The 19351-nt window shown below is 42.4% G+C and overlaps 1 protein-coding gene across 2 annotated transcripts in view; it reads left to right on the top strand.

Annotated features, from left to right (window-relative positions):
• The first annotated feature begins 10780 nt into the window (after positions 1 to 10780).
• The window catches only part of HNF4G (hepatocyte nuclear factor 4 gamma), a 162189-nt gene continuing 153618 nt past the window's right edge, over positions 10781 to 19351 (top strand). Inside the window, exon 1 of one of the 2 annotated variants that reach the window (XM_033933469.1) lies at positions 10781 to 10873. The gene's annotated coding sequence lies outside the window, so the exon portion shown is untranslated. The remainder of the gene's footprint in view (positions 10874 to 19351) is intronic. The other variant, XM_033933471.1, reaches the window with a different exon arrangement.

The raw sequence follows: 19351 nt of genomic DNA, 5'->3' as shown, positions 1-19351 counted from the left end.
TGACGAAACTTCTATTGATACAACCCAATATTTGCCTTGCCTTAGATGAAGCCTTCTCCACTTGATTGGCAGTTTTCATGTCTGCACTGATGATTACTCCTAAATCTCGTTCTGCTGAAGTCCTAGTTAAAGTTTCTCCGTTCAAGAAGTACGTCCTGCATGGATTTCCGCTTCCGAGGTGCATGACCTTATATTTCTTAGCATTGAAGCCTAGCTGCCAGGTTGAGGACCAACTTTCCAATGTAAGTAGGTCCTTACGCCATATAATTCTGTAAACTGCATTCACTTACTATATTACATAGTTTGGCGTCATCGGCGAATAGTGTTATTTTACCTTGAAGCCCTTGAGTCAGATCCCCTATGAATATGTTGAAAAGGAGTGGACCCAGGACCGAGCCCTGCAGCACTCCACTGGTCACCTCCGATGTTTTAGAGAGGGTACCATTAACCACCACCCTCTGAAGTCTGCCACTCAGCCAATCATTGACCCATGCAGTTAGTGTCTCTCCTAACCCCATCGATTCCATCTTGCTTAGCAGCCTGCGGTATGGGACACTGTCAAAAGCTTTACTGAAGTCCAGGTACACGACGTCCAAAGACTCTCCCAAGTCCAACTTTCTTGTTACCCAGTCATGCTCGTAAACCAAATTGCTCGTATAACAAAGTGAGTTTCCCCATAGGAAGTAAGGGAAACTCACTTGATTCCACTGAGGCCACCTGTGCTGCTCCACATCCCCCCCCCCCCGTGATCTGACATCCCCCCTCAGAGAGAACGAGAACTAGAAGGCCTTGAGCATGTGCAGATTCTCAAGGCCCAGCACAAGCAACAGGGAGGATCTTCAGGCACCGGCATGTACTGTGCATTGGTGCTGGTGCCGGTGCCAGAGTGGGTTAAGCGATTGTGTTTGGGTGGGTGAGTGGGGAATGGCAGATCGCAGTGAGGGGGGGGCTGACGCAAGCGGGAGGGATGCTGGATCACGGGGGGGGGGGAATGCCGATTGCAGGGGGGGGGGCTCGCAAATCGAGGCAATCTTGGTTTCCAAGGCGCGGATTTTGCAAATGTTTTGCTCGTCTTGCAAAACACTCGCAAACCGCAGCACTCATAAATCGAGTTTTGACTGTAAATTCTATGTGAGAAGGGTGAAAGAATAATGTTAGGTGTGTACTACCATCACCTAGCCAGGATGAACAGAAAGATGCAGAAATGTTAGCAGAAATTAAAGAGGCTAATAAACTGGGTAACACAATAATAATGATTTAAATTACCCCAAAATTGACTGGAATAAATGTAGCATGCTAGGGAGGTATAGATGAAATCAAGGACTGAATATGGAGCAGTTGGTTCAGGAACTAACAAGAAGAGGAATAATTCTAGATCTAGTCCTTAGTAGCACACATGATCTGGTGCAGGAGGTAATGGTTCTGGGGCCATTTGATAACAGTGATCATAACATGTTCAGATTTGATATAATATCTGGAGTATATATACACAGGAAATCCACTATTTTAGCATTTAACTTTCAAAAAAGGAGACTATGATAAAATGAAAAGAATGGTAAAGGGAGACAAAACAAAACTTAGAGGAGGAGCTGAAAAGGTCAAAAAGGTTACATCAGATGTGAATGTTATTCAAAAATACCACCCTGGAAGCCAGCATATTTAAAAAGTGAGGTGGAGGAAGCTTTAAAGCAAACCCCCCCAAAAAAACCCAATTCGTCAGAAAATTGAAAATAATCTAACTGAAGATAATAGAAAACAGCAAAGAGAATGGCAAGTCAAATGCAAAGTGTTGATAAAAGAAGGCAAAGAGAGACTTTGAAAAGAAGATTGCATTGGAGGCAAAAACACAGAAACATGATGTCAGATAAAGGCCAAATGGCCCATCCAGTCTGCCCATCCACAGTAATTATTATCTCTTCCTCTCTCTAATCTAAGAGATCTCACGTGCTTTTCCCATGCTTTCTTGAATTCAAACACAGTCTCTGTCTCCTCCACCTCTTCCGGGATACTGTTCCAAGCATCTACCTCCCTATCTGTAAAAAAGTATTTCCTTAGATTACTTCTGAGCCTATCACTTCTTAATTTCATCCTAAGCCCTCTCATTCTAGAGCTTTCTTTCAAACGAAAGAGTCTCGACTCATTCGCATTTATGCCATGTAGATATTTAAAAGTCTCTATCATATCTCCCCTCTCCTGCTTTTCCTCAAAAGTATGCTCCACTCGCGTACTGCCAACTACCTTGCACCTTTGTGTTTGCCTCTGCTGCCTCTGCCACCCGCTGCTCAGTGTTTGGATGCTGCAGTGCTAGTGCTCCCTGGTAGAGCTCTCCCGAATGCGACACCTGGACCTCTAGCAGTCAGCCCGATCCCCCCTCCCCCCCACACCAGGCCCGCCGATCTGTAGAAGCAACCAGCCTCTGGAGGGGGGAAGCACCAACCACATCTCCCAGAACTCCCTTCGAATCAGCTGCAGCGGCCCCGGCCCACGCACCCCAGTGCAAATCACTGCACCGACCTCCATCTCTGCTGCCTACCTGGCACTTCCTCCATTATGCTCCCCCCTCTGGTGGTGCCGGCCTCACACCCAGAGCACCGCAGTGCAATAGAGCCACCCCAGAAGTTAATAACTGGTGCATTATGCCTGCCCGATGCTGAAGCAAGAACGAGGTATGACGTGAGCACAAGATGAGCATGGGCAGGCAGGTTTACCTGGCAGCGGGGTGTCCTCTTCCTCCTGGTGCACAGCTGAAAAGATGACTGCGCCGGGAGAGTCCTAATTTAATTGCCCACCGTTCGCCTAGTCTCCTCCCCTTTCTTTCCCTATTTCCTATTCTCCCTGCCCTGACCCACGAGGCCCCCCTTTATGTGGCAGGCCTTATGAGTTGCTCCAGCCTGCTTCTTATCTCCCCTCTCCCGCCTTTCCTCTAAAGTATACATATTGAGATCTTTAAGCCTATGTCCATAGACCTTATGATGAAGACCGCACACCATTTTAGTAGTCTTCCCCTGGACTAAATCCTTTTTATATCTTTTTGCAGGTGTGGTCTCCAGAATTGTATACAATATTCTAAATGAGGTCTCACCAGAGTCTTATACAGGAGCATCAATACCTCCTTTTTTCTACTGGCCATATCTCTTCCTATGCACCCTAACATCCTTCTAGCTTTCGCCGTCACTTTTTTAACCTATTTGGCCACCTTAAGATTATCACATACAATCACATCTAAGTCCTGCTCTTCTGCCGTACACATAAGTTCTTCATCCCCTAAACTATACCGTTTCTTTGGGTTTTTACAGCCAAATGCATGATCTTGCATTTCTTAGCATTAAATTTTAGCTGCCAAATTTCATACCATTCTTCAAGCTTTGCTAGGTCTTTCTTCATGTTATTTGAGAACCCCCACAGCTCCTTCTGGGGTTCAGTAGCAGCTTTTCAGCTGAGGTCACAATGGCAGTGGGTAAAGTATGGAATTTTCTCCAGGTCAGAGTATGCTTTCTCCTGGACACACTGTGGGTGTTACAAAAAACAAACAAACAACCTCTGCAAAGTCTCAGGATAGAAACATAGAAACATAGAAAGATGATGGCAGAAAAGGGCTATAGCCCATCAAGTCTGCCCACTCTACTGTCCCACCCCATTAAGTCAGAGTGCTTCTCGACCCACGTAGAGATCCCACGTGGATGTCCCATTTATTCTTAAAGTCGAGCACGCTAGTGGCCTTGATCACCTGCACCGGTAGTTTGTTCCAGTGATCCACCACCCTTTCTGTAAAGAAATACTTCCTGGTGTCACCACCAAATCTCCCTCCTCTGAGTTTGAGCGGGTGCCCCCTTGTGACTGAAGGTCCCTTAGGAAAGAATATGTCGTTTTCCACCTCGACACGACCCGTGACGTACTTAAATGTCTCAATCATGTCACCCCTCTCCCTGCGCTCCTCTAGAGAGTAGAGCTGCAACTTGCCCAGTCTTTCCTCGTATGAGAGACCCTTGAGTCCGGAGACCATCCTAGTGGCCATTCGCTGGACCGACTCAACTCGAAGTACATCTTTATGTTAATGTGGCCTCCAGAATTGCACACAGTACTCCAGATGAGGTCTCACCATGGCTCTGTACAGTGGCATTATGACTTCAGGTTTACGGCTGACAAAGCTTCTATTGATACATCCCATCATCCGCCTTGCCTTGGATGAGGCCTTCTCTACCTGTTTGGCAGCCTTCATGTCTGCACTGATGATTACTCCCAAGTCCTGTTCTTCTGAGGACGTAGCTAGTGTTTCTCCATTCAAGGTGTATGTTCTGCATTGATTTCTGCTGCCGAGATGCATCACCTTACACTTCTTTGCGTTGAAGCCCAGCTGCCATGTTGGGGATGTGTGGAATCTTCAATGAACTGCTGGTAAGGAAAACCAAACTAAACCCTACTGAGGTTTTTCAAGTTTTATTACACAACAAGAAGAAACTTCAGTAAATAATTAAAATGCAAGTTTCTCTAAAAAAAAAAAATGCATTAGAATATTCAGTCATAAAATCAGCTTAAAAACCTTTTAAAGTGCTTTCAATTTAAAATAAAACTTACTGTGTTTAAACTCTTTGTAGCTTACTTCACCTTCTACTAACAAATGAGAACAGTTAAGGTTTTACATGCACTCTTTCCAGTTAATTGAAAACTTATGACTTCCTGGAAGCGAAGGGAATAACGGGGTACAGATAGAGGTTTACCTCACAGGACACTGAGCAAATAGGATATGGACTTTTTAGGTTAGGTAGGGAACATTTTCAGGTCATGGACCTGGAGGGCCGCCGCGGGAGCGGACTGCCGGGCGCGATGGACCCCTGGTCTGACCCGGCGGAGGCAATGCTTATGTTCTTATGTTCTTATTTTTCCTTTTTTTTTCTTTTCAAGCCTTCTCTCCCCTAGAGATATGTTATTCAGAAAAATTTCTTTACCATTTTGTTATATATTTTTAATTTGTTTCCAAATTCTGTAACTTAAGTTTTTCTCTTTCTCTTGCAGGTAAACATTAAGAAATGTTGCAGAGTGATGCAGGCACGTACTCCTTTTTCCTTTTAGTTCAAACAATTTTATTGATTTTAACATATAAATACAAAGAAGAGAAAATTTGGCAACAAGGCATCCTTTTATTCTTCTTATTTGTAGGTGTCTATTAAGAATGTCTCAGGTAAGTATTTTTAAAAATCTAATGAACTCACTGTGTGCATACAGAAAATTCAATTGGTGTCAGCAAATTTTAAACTAAACTAAACTAAAACTTAGCTTTATTTTACCGGGTCTAGTCCTGTCTCTGACTCTAGCTGCCTTGGAAAAACTGTTACGAATGATCACATGCACACTATCTCTCGGAATTATCACGTGCATTCCAAACACTTACAGATTTCTCATCAACTTAAAATAAATATTTTAGCTGCGTTACCTCCTAGATAGGTACAATTTTAACCTTTTTTTTCTCAACTGGAAAGAGTATACTACTTTTAGAAAGAGTGCATGTAAACCTTACCTGTTCGCATTTGCAATGAACTAGAAGCCATGCCAAGGTCTGTATCTGTTGTTTTTTTTTAATGTTTGTACCCTTTTGCAAAAGAAGGGGGTCCTTTTACTAAGGCTTGCTAGCCGTTTTAGCGCACGCTAAATATTAGTGCGCCCTAAACGCTAACGCGTCTATAGGCTATAATGGATGCATTAGCGTTTAACACGCTAATATTTAGCACACGTTAAAATGGCTAGCGTGCCTTAGTAAAAAAGACCCTTTGTCGAGGGGGGTGGGGATTTCTTGAATAACCATAAATATATTCAGAACATCCTGCACACAGAAAGATAGTTGAATCAGTGCAAGTTGGAAACTTGCAAGTAAGTATTCTTCCATGGGCCTCTTTATATTTATGTCTCATAAATCGATATTGGGGCTGTTTTGCTTGCTTCCTGAGAACTCTGAGGGTTATGTGGAAGATTTGCAACCAAAATCCCTCTCGCAGAAGTTTTAATTACTGGGAAGGGTGTGTTCTGCAAACAAGAATGGCACCAAAGATAGTTGCCAAGGGCACCCAACTACTTTTTTTTTTATTTTTTGCACAATACCTTGAACCCAGTAAGCTCATATCACCTAGTTTTTATTGCACGTACCATAAATTACAATAAAGTTTGCATAGTTTTCAACCTATTGCTATTAATGCAGTTGCAGTTTATCATGATGAAATGCTGTTGAAAAATGTAGCCTGCAAAATCAACTCCTGTTCATTTTTATGCTGAAAAATGTTTTAAAAAAATCATGGAATCCTTTTTCTAATGCTTATTCCTGGCACAGGGAGTAACATTTTTAAATGCAATTAACAGTGCACTGATCAGCAGTTGGATCTGCTGTTTTATAGTTCTAATTATGGTTTTGGAAATTAACAGAACATGAATAAAGGAGACAGAATTCAAAAGAGACTGTCTTTCTTTCTTCCTCTCTCTTCGGTCTGGTTTTGTTCTTTGAGTTCATATTAAGTGTATTAGATTTTCAATAAAGATACTGTGCCAGTCCTTAATATTTTTTCCTGTACTTAATATCTTTTCAAAAATCAGCATTATTTTAACCAGACAAATTCATTCTCACATGTGCAGGCTATACAAAATTGCAGAAGGTTTGTAAGAGACACTTGCTAATTTTAGTAAAACATGTTGTAATCAAGGTAAATAATTTACAGAAGAGGAATCAGTAACAGGGGAAAAAAATGAAGCAGAAGATGGAGTATCAGTGCAAAAACAATTGCTTTACCTGAAGGTTAATGATATTGTTGGTCAATAAATTAGAGAGACAGCTAATCATTGCTGTGTTCCAAAGGCAATTCTGATAAAATTAAATGACCCAGCTTTTATAAATGCAAACAAAATAGATAGTTAAGAGAGGCGCCAGTAGTCTTTATTGAGATTTACGAGGCGGTGCTGAAAAGTTCTCAGCTCAACCCACCAACTTCTTAAATTCTGAGTGTTATTTTGCAACTGTGGCAGAAAAGAGTGTTCTCTTATTTCGTTAAGTGCCAGTTTACAGAAACAAAATTCTGTGTTTTGACATTCTTTCAGATCATTAATTGAACTGTATCTTCTTGGTTAGGCTGAGAACTTTTCAGCACCCCTTCATCTGAATCAAGTCCATTAGTTTCAATACATCTAAACATTTTTGCTACGGTGCTATAGGCAATGGATTATCTTATGGGGACAAAGGAAGAGAATGCTGAGAACAATATGTTAAAAAAAAAAACACACTAAAACAGGCTGATTAAAGCAATAGTCCTATGCTTAGATCAGATCAGACCATGGGATACAGTAACTACTCATACTTCAGACGCTTAACAGTTTACAGGAAGTTTCAAATTCAGCTCCAGTTAAATGCTTAAATTTTACAATACAGTACAATACAGTGTTATATATACTGCAATTTTCTGCAAGGAATCTATGTGGTTTACATTAAGATTTAGATCAAATTCTTGAAGTTACATTGGGGGTCTTTTACTAAGGTGCACTAACCAATTTAGCGCATGCTAAATGCTAACACATCCATAGAATATAATAGACATGTTAGCATTTAGCGCATACTAATATTTAGTACATGCTAAATCGGCTAGCACGCCTTAGTAAAAGATCCCCATTGTTAGGAGAATTGATTTTCAAAGGAAGGCTTGAAGGACAAGAGTGAGGCTTTAGAGCAGGGGTGTCCAACCTGCGGCCCGAGGGCCGCATGCGGCCCAGTGAAGTATTTTGTGTGGCCCCGGTCGAGGGCGATGCAGTGTTTTCCTTTGCTGCCCCTGGGTGTTTACCGTCTTGCCGGCTCCCTCCTGTGTCTTTGGCCCCAGAAACATTTTTTTTGGCCAATGCGGCCCAGTGAAGCCAAAAGGTTGGACACCTGTGCTTTAGAGTGAAGAGATATGTCTTTAGTTTCTTTTGCTTTCAGCTAATGCCATTTTAACTATGGAATTTTAAAATTCTTACGGTTCACATTGTATCTGCTGCGTCATTTCCGTTGAACTAAAGTTGGCAAAGTAGTACATGTGACCTGCTGGCTTTAGTGGCAAAATGCAAAGGGCTGCTGAAATGTTCTCAGCCCGGCCAACAAAGTTGGGGCAGTCTCCATCGAGGGCTATAGACTTAGGGCTCCTTTTACTAAGCTGCGCTAGCAGTTTTAGCGCACGCTTAGCGGGCGCTAGATTGCCATGCGCGCTAGACGCTAATGCCTCCATTGAGCTGGTTAGTTTTTTCACATAGCGCAGGGGTTAACGCGCGCTAATCTACAGCACGCACTAAAAACGCTACCGCAGCTTAGTAAAAGGAGCCCTTAGCGATTTTCCGCTTTTTTCATTCTGTATTTTTCCAACAGAAAGAAAAAAGTGGAAAATCACAGGACTATGTGTAAAGCCCTTGAAGGAGACTTCCCCAACTTTGTTGGTCAGGCTTTGAACTTTTCAGTAGCCCCTCATAACATCTGTTCTAATGTTCAACATGTGAAATTAATGAAATACAAAACATGTCAGAATTTCCATGGACAAAATATATCTGAATTACCATGGCTGAATAGACAGCACAATCATGTAATGCTGTCATATTTGGTAGTTCAAATTTTCCTGCACTAAGAAACTTAAAGTGCAAAGGTCCATTTATGCCCCAGATTTTTTTTAAAAAAAGAGTTCTGTGGACTTCTGGGAGGACGGGCAAACACTCTCCCGACCCAGGCAACTTTTCTTTTTTATTGCACAGCTCACTTGAGGGGATAATTTGGATTGAAGTTGGATTCTGATACCTGTGCATGGCTAATCTTAAACCTGCTAATTTGGATTTTAATTCTGCTGTCAGGCAAGATACCAAATGCTCAAAACTGGAACTTCCATCTGCCAGCAAACCAGTGGCAGGCAAGACTCTGAAATAATATTGTCTGCAGTGTTAGCAGAGATGTTCCAAGTTAAGGAGATGCTTCAAGATAATTCTACAATTCTCTCTGAGATGATACGTTGAAGCCCTCAGCTCAGTGTGCTTCAGTGGCTAACAAAGCAAATATCATGTTAGGAATTATCAGGAAAGGAATGGAAAATAAAGACAAAATGCCTTTGTATTGCTCTATGATACAGCCACACCTCAAATACAGTATGTAGTTCTGATTGCTGGATCTCAAAAAAAGTTATAGTGGAATTAGAAAATATACAGAGAGGGGTGATGAAAATTATAAAAGGGATGGGACAACTTCCCTATGAGGAAAGGCTAAAGTGGCTAGGGCTCTTCAGATTGGAGAAAAGATGGTTCAAGGGAGTACTGAGTGGATGTGAACCACTTGTTTACTCTTTCTAAAAAAATACTAGGACTAGGAGGCATATGATGAAACTACCAAGTAGTAGATTTAAAACAAACTGGATAAATATTTCTTCACTCAAGAGGTAATTAAACTCTGAAATTCTTTGCCAGAGAATGTAGTGAAAGCAGTTAGCATAGCAGGGTTAGAAAAAAAAAAAAAAGATTTGGATAATTTTAAAAAAGAAAAGTTAATAAGTCATTATTAAGATGGCTTGGAGAAATGCACTGCTTATTCCTAGGATAAGCAATATAAAATTTGTTTATCTCCTTGGGATCTTGCCAAATACTTGTGACTTGGGTTGGCCACTGTTGGAAATAGGATACTGGGCTTGATTGGCCTTCAGTCTGTCCTAGTATGGCAACTCTTATGTTCTTATCACTGATATTAAAACACAGCTTGTAGCAGTATTAGGGAGCACTGCTGCATTGGAAACCACAGCTTCAGGAGCTGCGCAGGCATGATCAAAAAAATCTTACTTTGAAACAAGTGTTGTTAGATAAGAACACTAGAGTACGAAGATATAATCTAAGAATTCTTGACATTCGAGAAGGTCAGGATATGTCTACATTTTTACCTGCATTCCTATCTCAACTCTTGAATATACAATTCTATCCTTTCCTCGAGGTGAGGAAAGGATAGAATTGTATATTCAAGAGAGAGAGTGTCAGCCCGGTTTCTATCTTTTTCTCAATAATCTCATCCTACTGTAGTCAAGCTACTCCAATACCTCCAATTGTAGCAGATCCTTCAGGCTGCAAAACCTTAGGCTTCCCTACAACAGCAAGGTAATACAATTTTAATTTTTCCAGATACTACCCTGTGACTAAAAAAACCAATGTAAGCAACTATTGGCATTGCGGGATTAGCTGAAATTAGTAGGTGCAAAGTTTGGTCTATTATATCCTGCTAAGCTTCGGTTTAACTTTCATAACTGCACCAAAAACTTTGAAGACCCTTTAACAGGTCACCACTTTCTTAAGAAAAAATTAGACGAGACCCTGGATACAAACAAGTGAGCATGTTTCCTTTTTCTTCATTTTTGTGACTGTCATTCTTTTGTTTTAATATTAGATGATATTTCACTGCTGCTGTGCCTGGGTATCTTGATATGTCCAGCTTGGCCCTTTTTTGTTTTGCACATTTTTTTTTCCTTTACTGCAGATGACCTTTTTGATTCTTGAAAGGCAACTTTATTACCAGTATTTTGGGCCAGTTGTAACACTGTAAATTTTGAACTCTTATCATCAAGGACTTGAGCAACCCCATCAAGAGGAAGATGCTGCTGTTATATTTGAAGGCTGAGCAGGCATATTTGGAGTTCCTACAGGTGACATATCCCCTCTAAGTGAAACAGAAATCCTCCAGCTATAGTCCTGCCAGTAGAGGGAGCTGTTTCACTACCACATTTTCAATAGTAAGGAGCAGGCATGCTCAACAGAACTCCAGGGAGCCTGCCTGTTCCAAGTGATTGAAACACACAGTATTGAAGCACCATTCCTTTCTGGCAGAAATGCAGCTGGAGGATTCCCACTCAACTTAGTGAGAACAGTGCTCATGGCTAAGTACTCTGAAAAGTTAGCTAAGTTCTATCATGTTCTATGTGCCTGCATTATAAGGCTGGTGTGGCTATTATACAATGTAGAGCTTTGCCATGTACTCTGATATCTCACAGCTCTGACTCTGAGAACAGATGGACTCTTGCAGCAGTTTTGTTTTGTGGACATACAATGCACCTGTTGAATGTTTACGCTCCAAACAAGACAAGAACAAGTGGGGAGTGGGATAGACCACATCAACCTTGGGGTAGACAATCTTTATTTGTTGTCATAAACTTAAAACCATATACTCCAACATAGGACATTCTATACATTGGACTTTTTCATGTGGTTTTATATGTATTATGCTTCTAAGTTTATGAATACAAATAAAGATTGTCTACCCCAAGGTTGACGTGGTCTATCCCACTCCCCACTTGTTCTTTTCATTTTTGACTTTACATGGGGTTTCTGTTCCCTCTCTTTTGTTCTATGAATGTTTACACTCCTACATCTAATCCATCTTTTTTTGTTCCATCATTTTTTTATTGCTCAGTGAGGGCTTTGGCCCAGTTATAATTGGGGGTAACTTTAAGCTTATGCAAAATCCTATCCTTGATCATAAGTCGAAAGTATTTCCCAGAGACCACTCCTGTCATGCAACTTTGAGATCGTTGATGCAACTTGGACTTGAAGGTCCTCAGAGGCTCCTACATTCCACCTTTTACTCTTTTCTTCATGATGGGATTATTTTCTTGTTTTAAAACACTTTTATCATCTATTGTGTATTCAAAGATCCATCCAATAACAATTTCTGATCATGGAACAGTCATTTGTATTTTGGGTGGGAAACTTAAATAGTTTGTTACAAAATTAGGATTTTGTGAACCATATTTGATCAGTGATTCAGCACTATTTCTCAGACAATAAACTAGAGGATACTTCTGTGCTTGTATGGTGGGGCATGTTTAAGGCTGTCCTTCAGGAACAGATTCTTTCATTCTCTAAAACAGTGGTTCCCAACCCTGTCCTGGAGGACCACCAGGCCAATCGGGTTTTCAGGCTAGCCCTAATGAATATGCATGGAGCAGATTTGCATGCCTGTCACTTCATTCTATGCAAATCTCTCTCGTGCATATTCATTAGGGCTAGCCTGAAAACCCAAATGGCCTGGTGGTCCTACAGGACAGGGTTGGGAACCACTGCTCTAAAAGACAGCTTAAAGCAGACTTGGCTGATCTGAAGAATCTGGAAGCTGAGATTCATACTCTGAAGCAGGATCGTAGATGTGCTAACAGTGCCACTTCTACAGTCTACAGACTACAGTCTACGATATCACCATAATTGGCTCTACAGTAATTTTCTATGTTCTTCCATTCAAACTGCGAATCCTCAAATAAGACAGGCCACTTGGTCCACTCTTTGCAAACCAGGATGAACTGTCAGTGTTTCCATCTATTGTGACAGCTGAAGGCACTTGTCAGGCTGATGATGCAGATATTTTATTGCAGTTTCAAAACTATTATCTAGACCTATATGGGTCCAAGGCACCTGCCCCACCTTCTTCCTTGGAGGTTGTTTTTCAGTATATCCATCAGCTGATCCTCCCCTAAATACATCAATACTCTGTAGAGGGCTCTATTACAGCAGACATGATTATGGCTGCCATTCAGGACCTTGCTTCTCATAAATCCCCAGGGCTGAATGGTATTCCTACTGAATTTTATCAGGTGTTCAGCAAAGAGTTATTCCCAACATTATTGCTGCTTTTTGATTCCCTGACAACTCTGCAGACTTTGGAGGGTACACTCTTCTGAAGATAAAGTTGCAGTCATCAAGAAACCTTGCTGGGATCTGAGTCGTATGGAGAACTATCAACTGATCTCTCTGATTTATACTGACTGTATGATCTACTTCAAGATTTTAACTACCATATATACTCAAATATAAACCTAGATTTTGTGGCCAAAAAAATGGGGGTTTCAGTTTATATTCAGGTCAGCGGTGACCTGGCCCCCTTCTAAACCTGTTATTGGCCTCTGCTGGGCCTGCCATGAGACATGGTGGTACAGTGGTGGCCAGAACAGAAGGGATCACTCCTGCCTCCTGTCCCAGCTGATTCTAAGAATTTTTACTTCCCTCCCACCTCTCCCACATACTTTTAGTATCCCTGGTGGTCCAACAATGAATCGTGACAGGAGAGACCTTCCTTCACTCCTGCCTGTGCAGAGCCAATAGCTGATTGGCTGCCATGAATTCCGTCCTGTCCCAGCCACCACTGGACCACCAGGTCTCACGGAAGGCTCTCTGGAAGCCTGCAAGTCATTGGGAGGGAGGATAGGGGACAGGGGACAGAACCTGGCAGGGAGGGAGTGGGGCTATGTGCAGAGACTGGCAGGGCAGGAGAGGGAGGGAGGGGGCTGGATGCAGAGCCAGGCAGAACAGCGAGGAAGGAGGAACAGGGTGAAGAGCTTGGCAGGGTAGGGCAGGGCACTGCACTTGAATATTAACCCCCTGGTTTATATTCGAGTCAACTTTTTTTCTTCCTTTTTTTGGGGAAAAAGGTTACCCCGGTTTATATTTGGGTCAATTTTTATTCAAATATATATAGTAATAGACTGCTTACATTTATTGAGAATCTTATTGGCCTGTAACATGCTGGATTTTTTCCTGGGAGATTTTCATAGGACAATACCAGCCTGTTGTGTAATATTATTCAGCTTGTTTCCACTCATCAGATAGCAGAAGTGGATTTATCTCTGGACATGGAAAAGGTCTTTGATAGTGTTGAATGGCACTATCTTTAGGAGGACTTGGCCTAATTTTAGTTTGGATTCTCTTTCTTGCATGTTCAAATTTTGTGTTCTAACCCCAGGCTTTTCTTTATGTTAATGGTTGCTTATATAATGGTATATGACTTTTTTTGGGGGGGACATAACAGAGTTGCCCCCTGTCTCTGCTGCTTTTTAATTTGGAACTTGACTTGCTTTTGCTAGCTATCAAAACAACACCAGCTATTTAGAGCATAACATGCCTTATGGTGAAATTCAAATAAGTTGTCTACGCAGATGATTTGCTGTTATTTTTGCAGAAAGATTCAGTTCCTGCACTGATGCAATGTATTCAATCTTTTAGCATCCACTCTGGCTAAGCGATCAATTGGTAGAAATCAGAGATAATGCCACTTAATAAATATACTTTTTTTGACTGACACTTATTTATAGTCCTTCAGTAAGGAACTGCAGGGCTTTAAATATTTGGATATTTAGTTTATGCCAACATTAGATGACACAATGTCCTCATAATACTGCAAAACATAAAGTACAAAATCCAAGATCTTATTTATTCATGGTTGCTCCTCTCTTGGTGGGGAATGTTGAAGAAGATCCGCATGGTATTACTATCCAGAATCCTTTATGTCTTGCTCCCAGTTTTGATCCCAAACTCCTCTTATAAGTGGTATGATCGACTCCTGGTAAAGATTTTATAGTTAGGGAAACCAGCACATATAGCATTAAATTTTTTAAATCTCCCTAAACTGAAGGGTGGAGTGAATTTTCCGGGCCTCCAAAATTATCATACAGCATTTTGGGTTAGATGGGAGTCAGTGGCACCAGGGGGGTGGGTTGCCACCCTCCCGAGAGCTAACTGAAGAACATGTTTTGACTTATATGCTGTGGGTTGTTTTCCCCCACTACTTTCTGTGCTGTTTACTGTTTCAGCTACATTTTCTGCTTTTTGGGTGTGGGTTCTTACATTTGATCCAAAGGTCAGAATATTATCTTCTATATCACTCTGGCATGATCTCCACATTAGGATAGATATGAAAGTGGTTAGTAGGCATATCTGACAGCACTGTGGCCCAGTGGCTTATTAAGGGGGGGGGCGGGGCATGTGGACAGCTCCAGGTGCCATATTCAAGGAGTGCGCCAGCGCCTCTTCTCCTTTCTGTCCTCGCATACCTCTTGAAATGTTTGCCGGCACGAGCAACATCTTCTATTTGCAGCTCTTGCCAACATCAACTCCCTTCTGACATCACTTCCTTGTTGCTGGACCGAGGTGACATCAGAAGGAAGCCAACGCCGGTGTGAGTAGCAGGTGGAAAATGCTGCTCACACCAATGAAAATTTCAAGAGGTATGTGGGAGGAGAAGAGGTAAGTGGCGTAGAAGAGTGGGGGCTCCCAGTGCCATAGTGCCAGGTGCCAGTCTCCCTCACTACGCCACTGCTGTGTCTTTTGGTCTCTTTCTCACTTTTGGTTCTCAGAAGGTGCAGCCTTTTTCCTACTTTAAGGGAGTGACTTAATCTTTCCCTAACCCAATACAGTGTTCCCCCGTGAATTTGCGGTTCGCGGACTCACTCACTTGCGGTTTTCTCCGACAGCCTCTTCCTGTAGTAAAGTTGGGCTGCACCAAACAGGAGCTGCGTGTCAAAGCAGCCCAACTTTACTACAGGAAGAGGCAGTCGGAGCAGACCGCGAGTGATTTTCTTCACCTGCCGGCACTCCAGCTGCCCTCTCCTGCCTCTCCAGTTGCCCTCTCCTGCCTCCCCTGCCTTTTGAAAGGTGAAAAACCGCATTTGCGAGGTTTTTTAATTCAGGGGGGTTCCTGGAATGGAACCCCAGTGAATTTCGGGGGATTACTGTACCCCAGTTGTGCCATGCGTTAATAGCTAGTGGATTATCATTACAGTAGCTGTCCAAGGGATGGCCCATGTTCCAAATTCTTATTAGACCACCAGCAAAGCCACATGTGGCCTCCATTACATATAAGTCCTTACGATGTTCCAATAAACAGTTCTTAATTGGAAAGTGTAAGAACGTGACTTAAATTTATCAGAGAGAAAATTTACTTGGGAAAAAAGTATGGGTTAATGTATTTAAAGTGTCTTATTTGCACAGGCTTTTTGTTTGAGTAGATTGAGAATAGCGATTGTTGGGATGCAGCAGATGCAGGCTAGGGATATGTAATAATGTGAGTTTTATTGTGATTGTTACAATTGTTTGTTTTAATCATGGGTTTTTAAAAAATGATTTATGTATGTATATTTGGAAAACACGTGGAGGGGCATAATCAAAAGATATGTCTAAGTCCGTTTTGGGCCTAAGTCGCTAGTCGCCCAAAGTCGGACATGGGAAAAGGTCCATTTTTGAAAAATATGTCCAACTTTTTTTTTTTTTTCTGAAAATCATCTAACTGTGTGTCCAGCCATCTGATTGTCCAGACCGCTAAGTCATCCAACTTTATATCCCATTTTTGTCCAAAAATTTGTCCAAGTCAAAAATGCCTAGAAAAAGACCTTTTGGACGTAGGTGGGGTCAGCAAACTGGACTGGACACCCAAACATTGCACCAAAGTAGTGGGGTACCTTACAGGGCAATGCTGTGAACTTCACAAAAAGGGTGCCACATACACATCTCACTACAACAACCTTATAAGTCATGGTGAACCCCCCAAAACACCCCCTAGAACTGACTAGTCCCATCTGTTTAACACCCCAATAGTCCTTATCAAGTTTCAAGTTTAATGGTTCTTTTGATTAATCGCTTAATCATAATTCTAAGCGATGAACAATTTAAAATACATTCAGTGGGAAACAATACAATACAAACTTTAAACAATAACATAGGGTTAAAAATTAGCTCATCATATTCATAACATAAGGTAAAAAGGGGATGCAAAATACAATTCAATATAGAAAAGCAGAACAAAAAAGGAAAAGTACATGAGGGAAACAAATAACAGCATAATAATACAGTAAAATCAATGGCCTAAGGGTTATAAGATTAAATACCAAAGGCATCTTTAAAAAGATGACAGTACATAAGGGTTTTTTTTATTTTTTTTTTGGGGGGGGATTCACATGTTTCACCATGTATGCAGTGGTTAGAGTGGCTTATGGGCCTGGGTCCTCCTCTCCATGGTTCACTAGCCCACCACCTAGACCATTTAAGCTACCTCTGTGCAGCTCTACTAGGCTTTCCTATGCCAGGCTGCCAGGTGCTGATGTTCTGGAGGCAGATATGTAAAGTTATTATGATTTTTATGGCGGGGGGGGGGGAGTAAGCGATCACTGGGGGAGTGTGTAGGGGTCTGTACTTTGTCCCTACAGTGGTTATGTGGTTACTTTGGATACCTTCTTGTGACTTAGACCTGGTTTTAGATGGTCTAAATCACAACGTCCAAGTTTCATCTAGGCAGTGTTGTAAAACTTTTGGTTATACATGCAGTACATCTAAGTCTAGGACAGCCCATATCCCGCCCAAATCCCATCCTCACCACTCCTCTTAAAACGCTTCATTTAGCTCTGGGCATGGGGCATACTGCAGCACTGTGAAGGCCTAAATCATTTTTAGATATGTCTAAAACCCAGTTTGATTATCGGCACTTGGACGACTTGTCTCACTGATCATCTAAGTGCCAATTTAGGCCGGTTTTTAGACATATTTCTGTTTTGATTATGAGCTCCTTAGGTTTTAGGTGGGTTATAAGCTTTATAAGTAAATAAACACCATAATCACTTGCCCCCCTCCCCCCACCTCAGTCACTGAGGGGCCTGGAGAGGTACAGGTACAGGTGAGTGTGAAATTGTGGCCCCAGGATCTCACCAACGTTCATTTGCAAGGACACACAAACCCTCAAAACCCATTCTATCTCTCTTTTACCCTACTCTGGGAACCCACACCTATGCCTATATTCCTGCACCATAAAGGAGGCCCAGCCTCAGAGCTTTAATTCCTCCAGTGGTCAGCTGCTCAATTAGAACAACTGTTGTAATGTGGACATGATTGAAAAAGATCTAGATAAAAATGTCCATCTTTTTAGACATGAATGTTTTGTTTCCATTCAAAATCCCTGTTAGATTTCCTACTTTTGGGACCTCCCTAGTCCTGCCTAAAGCATGAACATAACATATCCCTTGCTCTTTGGATGAACTTCAGTGTAAAATGTGAAGTGTGATATTAAGGGAGCTCAGAGAGGTTCTTGCAGGTTTTCTTAAAGATTTGTTCAATAACTCTTTGGAAACAGGAGAGGTTCCGTGGGATTGGAGAAGAGCGAATGTGGTCCTTCTTTATAAAAGTAGTCACAGAGATGCAAAAAAGCATGAGATGAACATAGAGGATCTCTAAGTAGAAAACTTGGAGCGAGAACTTGGGACAGACATTCAGTGAGTGGCTCAGTACCGGGCAGGAGCACAAAAGCTCACTCTTGCCCGGTACACTGGACTGTGAGAATTTGAGGTGACCATTCAGGGAGGGGCTCAGCGTGAGTCAGGAGCATAGAAAGCTCGCTCATACCCAGTACACCGCTGGACCACCAGGAATTCAAAAAGGTACGCAGGGGGAGGTGGGAGGGAGGTAAAAAAAATTGACAGTTGACAGAGGAATCCCTCCTTCTCCAGCCCACTAGGTCATGCAGCAGACCCAGTGGATGCCTTCAGGACATCAGGAGATAGGGGGGACAGGGTACATAGCAGGGAAGGGGACTGGGTGCAGAGTCTGGCAGGGAGTGAGGGAGGGGGGGAAGGACACAGATCCTGGCAGGGCACATGAATATTACCCCCCATCTTATATTAGAGTCAACCTTCTTTTCTTCTTTTTTTTTTTTTGGGGGGGGGGGGGCAAGGCTAGCTCATCTTATACTCAGATTGACTTATATTCAAGTATATAAGGTAATCTTAACTCCCTGTTGTAGTCTCGTGAGACCACAGGAACTCGCAGCACAGCTCTGTAGGAAGATCACTCCTGCCCTGCGTCACCGTTAGACCACCAGGTAAGGTCCATGCTCCGATCGCCCCCACACCACCTCTGATCATCCCCTGCAGCCTCCAATCGCAACTCCCCCCCCCCCTGCTGCCTCTGATCACCTCCCTCCGCCTCCGATCACCCCCCCCCCACTACTTCCGATCGCCTTTGATCGCCTCCCTCCAAATCCCAGGGCCGTTTTTTTTAAATGCCAATGAGTGATTCTGACCGGGGGGGGGGGAGGCTGGGGGAAAAAACATGGATAATCAAAACCGCAAATATGGAGGGGGAAGTGTATTCAGTTACTGAAGCATTTTTTCCCTGTCTATCCTGGCGGGCTCACAATCTACCTAATGTACCTGGGTCAATGGGGGAATTAAGTGACTTGTCCAGGGTAACAAGAAGCAGTGTGGGTTTGAACCCACAACCTCAGGGTGCTGAGGCTGTAGCTCTAACCACTGCACCACATTGTTAGACATGGTATGGCAAAAGATAGCATGGCCAGGTACTAGTGACATGGATTGGCCACTGTGAGAATGGGCTACTGGGCTTGATGGACCATTGGTCTGACCTAGTAAAGCTATTCTTAAGTTCTTATGGTAGAACATAGTTAACAAACCCCCTTTTACAAAATCATAGCTCGGGTTTAGCACCAGCTGCAGCGGTATTAGCTCCGATGCTCATAGAATTCCTCTGAGTGTCAGAGCTGTTATCGCTGGCTTTGTAAAAGAGGTGGGGA

This window comes from Geotrypetes seraphini, chromosome 2 (assembly GCF_902459505.1).
Source record: "Geotrypetes seraphini chromosome 2, aGeoSer1.1, whole genome shotgun sequence".
In the NCBI taxonomy this organism is placed as follows: Eukaryota; Metazoa; Chordata; class Amphibia; order Gymnophiona; family Dermophiidae; genus Geotrypetes; species Geotrypetes seraphini.
This window is presented reverse-complemented; position numbering and strand designations above follow the sequence as displayed.